At 38.4% G+C, this 12,675-nt stretch overlaps 1 pseudogene; it reads right to left on the minus strand.

Moving 5' to 3' along the window:
* Positions 1-3,755: 3,755 nt before the first annotated feature.
* On the minus strand, positions 3,756-3,879 carry LOC123595592 (annotated as a pseudogene).
* Positions 3,880-12,675: the final 8,796 nt, after the last annotated feature.

The raw sequence follows: 12,675 nt of genomic DNA on the forward strand, positions 1-12,675 counted from the left end.
CTTGACTGTGGCAGAGCAGCTACAGTTGAACTTCATCTACCTGATCCTCCTTCACCGTTTCATAGGTTGCGAGAGTACTTACCGATAAGCTTCCTATATGCAAATCTCTGCCACAGAGTCTGTTCCTGGGGAACTCAACCCAAGCCAAATGTGTACTGGAAATACTAGACCCCGACCCCAGAGATTCCGATTTAATTGCTCTACGATAAAGTTTAAGCATTTTAAAAACTCCCCAGATAATTCTAACGTGCAGCTAGGGATGCAAACCACTGTCTTAACCCATTGAGCTTAGTAATGAAGCATATGGTGTGGCCATTCCCCTTGAGACAGTAAACTAGTCATCTATCAGGGCAGTGCTGTTCCAACCGTGATGAGGTAGCTCACCCCTGCATCTTTAGTATCAACTATTCCTATTTCATGTATCTTCCTGGGACCAGTGGTGAAGACAGTTCAAATTTTTGTCCTCAGAAGACTATAAAGTGGGTCAGAATAAGACATTAATAAAATTAACTTCAAGGCTGCATTGTACCCTAGGCAGAATATTTTATCTTTATTCTATTTTCCATTTCAAATTATGCCTATCTGCATTGTTTAATAGAACTCACCAGAGATTATGCAATTAGCCCAAATAATTACAACGCGAAGGATGCCCCAAATTTGAATACTCTGAACCCCCCCTCAATTATTTCTTTCCCAGAGAGAAATTAAAGAACAAAAATGAAATCTCCTTGAATTAAAAGTTCAAAGAAATTAAACTTCAAAATGTTGGCACTTCCAAATGTCTTACTCCTCTAGATCACAGTCAGAGGGCTCTAGTGCAAGGGCGTGTGTAGAGATGGGTTTCCTCCTTCAGCATCTGGAACGAATTTCCTCTGGAAACGTGTGCTTTAATACCACCTCCAAAGTTTGAATAATCCAACTTCCTATCTCTCATGTGTTTCCCTTTTCCAAAGCATTTCAGTACCAGGCCCACATCAGGAGCATTTAGGAATCAGGAATATAAATCTAGCCACACATAAGTTCCCCCAAGCAACAGTATGTTTCGAGAACCTGGTGTTTTGTATGTTACCAGGGCCCACTTCTGTTACCAACCAGACAAAAGCAGATGCCGTTAGCGTAAAAGAAGTAGACATAAGAAGCATAAGAGATGAAAAGGATAATGCAATTATTATTTTTGTGCTTTGTTATTTGATTACTGTTGAAGATGAATATCTTCTCATAAGTTAATTACCTTATTATTATGTGACTGTCCACAACTTGAAGTACATAATTTACACATAGAGCGTACTTAAGTGCTTTAGGGCGCTGAGAAAACCATAACAACTTTGTGAACTGGTTAGTTGTTGATTTATAAAACTGTACTCCTCTCCAATAGGAAATTAACCTGCTCTAAGAATCTTCTGCCTAAAAAACTGTATGGTGGTATTGACTAGCCAGAAGCCTTGTTAACCATATACCGTAAAGGAAGTCGAACACAAACATGCTAAAATGAAACTGCATCCAACGTTTCTAAGAAGCTGAAAACTCCCAAGTATAAATATGCTTTAAATGCGAACAGTCAAGGCTTACTGTTGGAAGCTGTTCACTAGTACCGAAGAAGCAGGTCATCAGTTCATGCTACTTCTTTGTATCTAGTTAAGTTTCTCCTGTGCTTTGCTCAACCTCAACCTACCCTCATATTAATTTAATCCGATTGTCTTAGGTGTCCTCCACACTCTTTTTTTTTTGAAGTTTATTTATTTATTTTGAGAGGCGAGGGGGAGAGAGAATCCCAAGCAGGCTCCACGCTAACAGTGCAGGGGTCCATCTCACAAACGGTGAGATCATGACCTGAGCTGAAATCAAGAGTTGGACATGTGACCGACAGAGCCACTCAGGCTCCCCTTCCTCAGACATTCTTAATTGCGGCTCTCCTGAAATCAATCTGTTCATATGGGAAACATTAGAAACCTACACCCAAGTAGCAGGCAGAATTTGAAATGTGTCTCACCATTACATGCCATCATCTAATACACCAAGAGGGAAACCCTCAACAATTCTGGATACACCTAGAAATAACTTGTACTTACCCTCACTTAGCTAATCTGGTCTCTATTTCTACCTTATTTTCTGACAGTCCAATTCCCCATGGGTTATGGAAACCCTGAACACCTTTTCCTCGAGGGACAGATTCTTGATTCCTGTGTGATAGCTGCTTACAATGTCTGATGGGATTCCCATAGTTACTCCTAATAGTTTGGAACTCCTTGGATACAACCACTTCCAAGGAACCACACTCGAACAAACAACATTCCTTCTGGCTGTCCCAACAGTGAGATTTCACAGTCTCAGTCCAGATTTTGGGTTTACTTGCTGCTACTACAGAACATCTCTGCCCGCCTCCCAACGCGCGCGCACGCGCGTGCACACACACACACACACACACACACGTCTATCTCCATTTATATGCAGAAATGCTTTTGCTCTGTAAGTGGTGGAAGAGGGAGAAAGTTTTGATGAGAGATTTATGTGAGGAGGTATAACCACTATGGGTTTATTTCAGTGTTTTTAGTGACTAAACCAACCCCTTATATGGTTGTACTGTAATTTATTTGATGGGCATTTACTTTGTTTTCAGGGTTTTTTTTTTTTTTGTGAACAATATTAAAATGAACACCCTATTACTTATGCTTTTATATACTAGGGGGATTGCTGAGTAAAAGGACATATATAAATATCAGGGTAAGTATATATAAGAGCAAATATAAACGCAAATGTGAATACAAATATAAATCACCAGATTGCTTTCCAAACTATTTGTAATGTTTCACATCTCTACTATCACTGGGTAATTTTTCTAATATTATCCACTGAATGGGTACAAAATAGCATTTGTTACTTTAATTTAGATTTCCTAACTACAAGTAAAATTTGATCATCTCTTCATGTATCTGTTAGCCATTGGGTCTGCTCTTTTGTGAAGTGTCTATTAATCGTTTTTTGCCCATCTTCCTTTTGTATTATCTTTTCCATACCACTTCCTGGTAGCTCTCTGTACACTGTAGCATTTTATTTGTTTCTATAATTTGTCTATGAATTTTGTTTGTGGTGTTTCTGCAATCAAAATTTCTAATTGTCTTGTCAAATATGTTTATCTTTGGTTTCATAGCCTTTTGGTTTCCAGTCTTGGTTTAAAAGCCTCCATGAATCCCAAATTACAGATTTAATTTCATTTGTTCTCGTACAAGATTTTATGGATTGATTACATATGTAACTGGAATTTATTTGGGAGTATAAGATAAAGACCCACTACCAATAGCTTCCAGGTGGATTGCCAAATGTACTAGGACTGTTAAACAATTCTTTTCGGACAGAATCAAACAATGTACAACTGTTATGTATTAAAATCTCATAGATACTAATATATATCTCTGTACTCTTAGTATGTTCTAGTGATAGGTTTTTCTGTTTCTTTACCAAAACCTATTGATTTCATTATAGAGACTCTATATCATGTTCTTACATGTATTAAGGAAATAGTTTTCACTTCTCTTTTTATTTTTATTGGTTATTTTGGAGCATATATAATCATAAAAATTTAAGATCATTTCATAAATTTCCCAAAATAAATCTGCTGGGATCCAATATTAATTGCATTAAATTTACACATTAACTTCAGAAATTAACATTTAATGGTTGTAAATCTTCTACAGGGAGACGGTGACATAAATGTTGTCCACACAGTTGCTTATAGTTAAGAAGAATGAATTAGATCTATATATATTTATGTAGATGAAATTTATATATGAGTTTAACAAATATTTGGGAAAAGTTTGCAATTAGCAAGAATCGCGCCTCAGATAAACCTCATTGGCTACGATATTGCCACTGCATAAAGCTAGTTTAACAAATATTTCTAATGTATAGCAAAGCATTAACATCTGGCCAATATAGATGGTGGGTACACAGATTATATTCATTTCTGCAATTTTCTGCAAGTTTGAAGTACCTCATAATTTATTCATTACTTTTTAAGTGCATTTATTTTTGAAGTTCAGAAATCTCACTGGTATATGGCGAAGCGTTTGTTGTTTTCTTTCACACTGCTGGCTCTTACTGTATTCTTTTGAGCTGAAAACTCAAGCTTTTTCTTTATTTTTTTTTAATGTTTATTTAGTTTTGAGAGAGAGAGAGAGAGAGACAGAGTGTGAGTGGGAGAGGGGCCGAGAGAGAGGGAGACATAGAATCGGAAGCAGGCTCCAGGCTCTGAGCAGTCAGCACAGAGCCTGACCTGGGGCTCAAAACCACGGAACTTCGAGATCATGACCTGAGCCCAAGTCCGACACTTAACCAACTGAGGCACCCAGGTGCCCCGGAACATTCAAGTTTTTATTCAGCATGGGGATACTTTTCTTCTAAGGTTCTTCCTCTGTTAGTTCTTCCTTCTCTCTATCACTTGTATCTATTAGACTATCTGGCTCTACTATTTATCTTTTCTTTACTCATTATTACTGTATTGACATTTTTATACTTAAAAAAAATTATTTTAAGTTTATTTATTTATTTTGAGGGAGAGAGAACCAGTGGGGGACAGGCAGAGAGAGAGGGGGGCAGAGGATCTGAAGCAGGCTCTGTGCTGACAGCAGAGAGCCCCACGCGGGGCTCAAACTCACGACACATGAGATCACAACCTCAGACAAAGTCTAACACTTAACCGACCGAGCGACCCACGTGCCCCAACATTTTTACACTGATGCTAACTGAATGTTGCATTTCAGCAAGCATTTATCCAAGAAATCTTTATTTATACTTTTCTGATATCTTTTCAATTCTAATCTAGAATTTGCCTCAGTGTGTTTCATCTTTTCTCCACTAAACGTGTTTTGATTCTGTACCAAATGTTCAGTGTTATTCCCCCTACTTCAAGCTGCTAGTTTCCCCTTAAACGTGAGGCAATTATACTACCTGCTTCTTTGTGGGCCTAAAACGTTCTCCCTGCTTATTAGTCAGCTAGAATGAGTTTCTTCGGCATCTCTATGTGTCCATCTGCCAGAGTCTCATAGGCAACGCTGGGTCAGTAGCTAGTGAGGCACAGTGAGCAGCAGGGGAACATCTCTCTCATTGGTAATATAGCAGATTAGTACAAGTCAGCTGGAAGGCCCGAATACCAGCTCACGGCAACATAACTTCTAGGGCTGGAAGCAGACAGCAGTCAAGGTTAATTCCTACCTACCATCTAGGTGTGTCGAACAGATACACTCTGGCCACACGCAGGTCTTCAGTTAGCAAATCCTCCCAGAGAGATAGGAGTCCTCCCAAGCAAAATATTCCTCATTCTTGTTCCATCCCTTCACTACGACAAATAGTGAAATAGAACCTTTCTTCCAATGGATCAGATCTATGAGATATGAACAAGAAGCTCAGCAGGGAGACCAAACTTTGCTGACCTGCTTTAGTACAGTTAAAAAGACAACATTTAGGGGCACCTGGGTGGCTCAGTCCATTAATCGTCCAACTTTGGCTCAGGTTATGATCTCACGGTTCCTGAGTTTGAGCCCCACAATGGGCTCTCTGCTGTCAGTGCACAGCCTACTTCAGATGCTCTGTCTCCTTCTCTCTTTGCACTTCCCTGCACTCTCTCTATCTCTCTCAAAAATAAATAAACATTTAAAAAAGAGCATGTGACATCCAGATACTTACGCCAGCCTAAGCAATAAATATAAATTATTGCTGTCAAGTAACAACTCAAGAGGTAATTTGTGGGAATCTGGGCACAAGTAGAGCTCCTCCAGGGACCAGGTCAAAACTCTATCTGAGTCTCTTAAACAAATGGTGTTGAGAACACTGGGCAGCTACATGCAAGAGAATGAAACTGGACCGGTTTCTTACATCATTCACAAAAATAAATTCAAAATGAGTTAAAGACCTAAATGTGAGACGTGAAACCGTAAAAATCCTAGAAGAGAAGACAGGCAGTAATTTCTCTGATATTGGCCATAGCAACATTTTTCTAGATCTGTCTCTTGAGGTAAGGGAAATAAAAGCAAAAATAAACTATTGGGTCTATATAAAAATAAAACGCTTCTCGGGTTCCCGGGTGCTCAGTCAGTTAAGCGTCTGACTCTTGATTTCAGCTCAGGTCGTGATCTCACCAATCTCTCTCTCCCTCTCTCTCTGCCCCTCCCCTGCTCTCTCTCTCAAAATAAATTAAACATTTTTATAAAATTAAAAAATAATGAAAAGCTTCTGCACAGTGAAGGAAACAATCAACACAACTAAAAGGTAACCTACTAAATAGAAGATATTTGCAAATGACATATCTGATAAAGGGTTAGTATCCAAAATATATAAAGAACTGATACAACTCAATACCCTTAAACCAAATAATCCAATGAAAAAATGGGCAGAAGACATGAACAGAAATTTCTCCAAAGAAGATATCCAGATGGCCAATAGACACATGAAAAGATGTTCCACATCGCTCATCATCAGGGAAATACAAATCAAAACTACAATGAGGTATCACCTCACCCATGTCAGAATGGCTAAAATCAACAACACAAGCAACAACAGGTGTTGGTGAGGATGCAGAGAAAGGGGAACCGTCTCGCACTGTTGGCGGGAATGCAAACTGGTTCAGCTACTCTGGAAAACAGTAGGGAGGTTCCTCAAAAAGTTAAAAATAGAACTACCCTGTGATCCAGTCATCACACCACTGGGTATTTACCTAAAGAATACAAAAAGACTAACTCAAAGGGGTATATGCACCCTGATATTTATAGCAGTATTATCTGCAATAACCAAATCATGAAAATAGCCCATGTCTATCAACTGATGAATGGATAAGCAAGAAGTGGTATAAAAATACAATGGAATATTAATGAGCCATCAAAAAGAATGAAATCTTGCCATTTGCAATGACATGAATGGAGCTGGAGAGTATAAGGCTAAGCTAAATAAGTCAGAGAAAGAGAAATACCGTATGATTTCACTGATATGTGGAATTTAAGAAACAAAACAAACGAGAAAAGGGGGGAAAAGAGAGACAGAGAGGCAAACCAAGAGACAGACTCTTAACCATAGAGGACAAACTGATGGTTACGAGAGGGGAGGTGGGGGATGGGTGAAATAGGCGATGGGATTCAGGAGGGCACTTGCTGCGATGAGCAGCGGGTGATGTATGGAAGTGTCGAATCACTATATTGTACTCCTGCAACTAACATAACTGTGTATGTTTACGCCGGAATTAAAATGAAAAAACTTAATAAAAAATGTATCTCGGGGTTGATTTCCCTTCACAGAGTACCCAGCATAGAAGCCAGGAATACATGGGCACCTTGTAGATTTCATTCTATGGGCGTCTCCTCAGATGACAATGCTTGACACGGACACAGACATGACCATGGGAGGTACCGTCATCAGCGAATTTCTCCAGGAGGCTTTTCCAGCAGTGGACGTAAGCGAGTAGGAAACAGAACAAGAAAGCAAGATCGAGGTGGATACTATGCAGTGAACAGAGCTTCCAGACAGTCAGACTTGGTTGTGATTACACATGAGAAATCCTTCTTTGAGAACCTGCAGAAACAACTGAGGTACATTGTGGGCAAGAGGACCAATCATGTTGTTTGTATCTAGGCACTAGATATTTGGGTAGCTTGGTAATAATAACAAGCGACACTTATCACGTGATTTCTATGTGCCAAGAAATGTGCCACATGACTTCTTCTACTTGTATTAATTTATTTTATCCTCTCACTCACTCTCTGTGTTTGTTACTGCTGTTACGCCCTATTTCACAGGCGAGGAAACGGAGACTAAAGAGGTTAAATGACTAGTCTAATGTCACAAATCTTCAAAATCTGTGTACTTTTACTCCCCACTTTCCGTATTATCATATATATTTCTGTGTGAACCGGGAACTTCACACAGGGTAAATATTGAGGCCGGAAACACTACCTGTCTGCAAATTAATAGGCACTGAAAAGAGTTTCAAAAGACACAGAAACATCCTCTGAAAGAGACAAGCCAGTTAACTAGGGGTTAAGTGGTCAACAAGTTAGTCAAAGGCTGTCACAAGGAAACCAATCATAGACCCGCTACAGGATCCGATTTGAGTGACATCTATTAAAAGATACCGCAAACACTGAAGACACATCCATGTGAAGATTTACCAAAGGCTTTTTTTTTGGCTCAAGACGGTAAACTGACCATGAATTTAATCCAAGTTCAACAGGCAAGCACTGAATATGTGCCTTGGATTTCACCGAAAATAAACTGATGAATGCTCACAGGAAGTGCTGAATGACTGGATTAGAGCAAAGGTAAAATGGGCAAAATTTGCGAAACAATAGATTTCCAAAAATTTTTCATCGTGGGGATAAGAAAACTGCAACTTCACAGGAAACGAAGCTAGCCTCTTGATAACTAACTTTGTAGAAAAGTTCCTAAGGAAAATTCAGAAATACTACTTTGAATGAGCTAAGCTGCCCAAGTTCTAGGCTTCAGATCCTTGAATTGGCCTAAATCCTCTGAACTGCCAGAGCCAAATAACCAATTGCTTTGTGCTTATATGAGGTTCTTTACATATGTAAAGAAATCTCAGGGATCTCAACACAACCACCAACCTTATTAACTGCAGTGTCCATCAAGCAGGATGAATGGGAATCAATTCATAAACTCTCTTTTAGAATTCAGAGTGGGTTACAGAAAGCAGACCCAGACATTTTTTGTCACGATTAGAGATACAAGTAATACGGTTCAGAAAAGTAACTTTTCACCAGAAAGAGAAACAAGGGAAACGGATACCTAACCTCAACTGCTCTTCCTTATAAGCAAGTTAGCAGTTAATAAGTGATAATTCATAGAGTTGGGCACAAAATACTATTAACATATATTAGGTTGCTTTGTGATCAATCTTGAAGCCTTCTATTATAGTCCTACAATCACTACAGCTATAGAAATAGGGATCTAATGTAGATTTCTTGTGTTTGCCTAATCACTAAAGACGTTAAACTATAATCCATCCATGTATTCATCCACTCAACCACTATTTATTGATCTCCCACTATGAAATGGGGGCAGAGCAACAAACAAAACAGACACAAATCTTTTTCCTAACCAACACTGTAAGAATTGTATTTGAAGAAAATAATTTCCCTTTTCCTTAGTGATATTTCCACAGTGGCTTCCTGACAAAAGTGTTGTTATAAATACACACAGAGAAAATGTCATTAGTCTTGACCAGGGGTTAGAAAACTTTCTCTACAAATATACAGATAGTAAATATTCTCAGCACAAATACTTGACTTTGCTCTTGTAGCCACAAAGCAGCCCTAGATAATATGTAAATGGATGAGTGACTGTGTTCCAATATAACTGTGTTTTACAAAATCGGACAGTAGGCTGGATTTGGCCTATGGGCTCCGGTTAAAAGAAAAAACCTTAATTTATTAGAAATGGATTTTCAGATGAAGTGACTTACTTTTACAGTGAAATTATACATACATACATAGATGGCCTTAATAAATTAAGGTACAAGATTCTCTGAACTTGCAATCTATGCATTTAGGAATCATAAATTGATTCAATTAATGACCAATAATTGATGGCAGAAAGCTGTTGAATTGTGCCGCCAGGAAAACCCAGGGAAAATCTGTCTTTAGGTCAAGCTCATAGTGGAAGACATTTTTCTCACCAAAAAGATACAAAGATTCTTTCCGATTCCAAAAATTCAAAAAACTCTGGTCACATAGAGAGCAGTGGAGCCACCAAAAGAGTGCAAATATGGTTACGTAACATTCTGGTTTGAAATACAGAGCTGCAGCATACCTCTAGAGATGGAGGTTTTATACACTTGAGAAAAACTCAAATTCTGAGAATTCCATTCCTAGCCAGTGCATAAGCAAAAACATAAGACTTCACAATAATATCCCTGGAAACCCTCATTACTAAGTACGAGGAGGACAGGAGCAATGGGACACTCAGACTAGGTAGGGCCCATATGAAACCAGAACCCTTCCCTTAGTCATACTGATGAAGGTTATCAGCAATCCCTTACTGAGGAAGAACCACAGAATGAGAATTCCAGCCCCCTCCACATCTTGTTTCTTATTCCAGAACACAGCATTAGCCATTCTCAACTGATACTTTTGTAATCTTCATGGAACTCCTGAGTCAAAAAGCCTCTGTGAGTGCAATTAAATATTGATACCTGAATGTTTCAGACCCTGCCTGATTATTAGAGTGTAGACTCTGCCCACAGAAGCCAACTGTAATGGGTTTCTGCTGATCCGCGATGGGACAACGTGACGATCAACAAAGATAATAAGTGCGTTGAACTGATAAACATAAAGTACATAAACATCTTTGAGTTCATAATACTAAATAATAACTCACTGGACACTGTTGGAGATTGTAGACAACTCATTACTATGCAAATCGATAGAGGGGAAAAAGTAAACATTTACCTTACCTTTCTTATGCAGCCTCAGGGTATCCAAATAGTTGAAAAAAAAAACACATTTATTTTTTATAATAGGATTCTAGCGAATAAAGGCAGAATGAAAGATGGTATTAGGAAAAACACTTTTGCAACCCTGAATAACATAATGGAACAAAGCCATTATCATCATTGTTAAAACCATCAGATGAAATATTGATGAGAACTTTATGTTGGAGAGATCAGGCTGATACACCTGAAGGCACTGATGAATCTTGATATCACTAAAAATGGGACATCCAGATATTAATTGTCTCATGATTTCTTGCAAGAGAAAGTACACAAAACCATATACAAAGTACTCGTATAAAATACAACTTAACCTGAATCTAATCATGCTTCCAGATCTAACTCATAGTTTGCAGAAAATACAAGATAAACGTACCACAAAATATCAGCAAAAACCAGGGTGGGAACCATTCGACAGGACAAAGGACCTATTTTCTCTAATAAATTCATTGCATGATAAAGAGGGATTTGGGGACTATTTCAGAATAAATGAGACAAGACAGATCAATCAAATGAAAACCAGCTGTAAAGAGACATTTTAAGACAATCAGGGCTATCAAAACATGAACTGAGTATTACATGATTTTAAGTATTATTAATTTTGTTAGATGTGATAGTGACATAACGGGTATGCCAAAAAATGTTCTTAGAAGTTAGCAATGCATACAGAAGTACTTACAGGTTAAATTATGTGACGTTTGGAACTCAATCTAAAATACTCCCTCTCAAAATGTGGGGGGACTAGATGATACAAGGTAAAATGTTGGTAATCACTGAAACTGGTTAATGGATACATGGGAATGCATTATAGTAACATTATTTATTCTAATTTTATGTAGGTTTGCCAATTTGGGGGGATAAAGAGTTAAAAGATGCTGGTACCCAGACTGGCAAAACCAAATGATTTACACTCAATATCGAAAGTTAACAAAATGAGACTTGTTTTGAATTGGATCAGCTTATATGCTATACTCACGTACAATCAAGGATGCTCTTTTTTATTTGAAATTACTCAGTATTTTGGCTCAATATTCTAGTCATTAATTACTAAATAGTCAATAAGCTAGATTTATACTTCATAAAGCCATTTCCCGCTTTGCCATTATAAAGATAAAGATCTGTGTTTCATTCTCTGTGTGGACATTCATGTTAATCAAATTATCAATATCTGTTCAAATCTCAAAAACTAAACATCATATAAACACAAAGAGCTGTTGATTATTAAGAAGTCAGAGACAGGTCAATGCACTGAGAATGTGTTTGTGCAGACATAGAGTCAATCATGCTTTCATTACCAAAACCTCGGTATGTAAGAAACGTTAAATGGTATTTTTAAACACAGGCATAGCAAAGACAAAGCAGTGGTGACATGGAACCCAACATGAACACATTTCAAAAGACTATGACAAACGACACCAAATCCCAGGCGGAGTATCTCTTCGTAGAGTAGCGCGTCTTTATAGGGAAACGAGAGGTACATTTTAATTTTCTTCTTTGATTTCCTTTGCATTTTAAAATTTCTCCAACAAAGATATATCACTTGTGAAATCAAAGTTAATTTTGAGAAAATAAATGCAGACATACGTGGGAAGATGTCCGACATTCATCAGATGACATCCTGTGAATGTGAGTTTAGTCTATATGCACGAAATACAAGGAAAAGGCGTTCAGGATCGGAAAAAGGACAAGACTCTCAGGCTGGTAAAGGCTCTGTTCTCTAAAAATATTAACGGGGTGTCCGGGTGGCTCAGTCAGTTAAAAGTCCAGCTTCGGCTCAGGCCAGAATCTCACGGTTTGTGAGTTCATGAGTTCGTGAGTTCAAGCCCGGCAGTGGGCTCCCTGCTGTCAACATGCAACACGGAGCGCGCTTTGGATCCTCTGTCTCCCTCTCTCTCTGCCACTCCCCCATGCTCGCTCGCTCGCTCTCTCTCAAAAATAAACAAACATTTAAAAGAAATATTAAGAAATAAGATGATGTAGCTACAGACAACCTTTCTTGAGAAGAACAGGGAAGTTTTGCTTGTGGAGGTTGTATTACGGACCAAGTCACTTGCAAAGACCACTTAGTCAGGAGCTTTTGCCTGTTTTTGTTTATTGCTTCATCCCTGGGACTTCGAGAATAGCTGGTGCATAGTTGGCACTTACATATTGGTTGAAGGGAGGAATAAATGAGGGTGTTTCCTGAGTCT

The sequence above is a fragment of the Leopardus geoffroyi genome, chromosome X (assembly GCF_018350155.1).
Source record: "Leopardus geoffroyi isolate Oge1 chromosome X, O.geoffroyi_Oge1_pat1.0, whole genome shotgun sequence".
NCBI lineage: Eukaryota > Metazoa > Chordata > Mammalia > Carnivora > Felidae > Leopardus > Leopardus geoffroyi.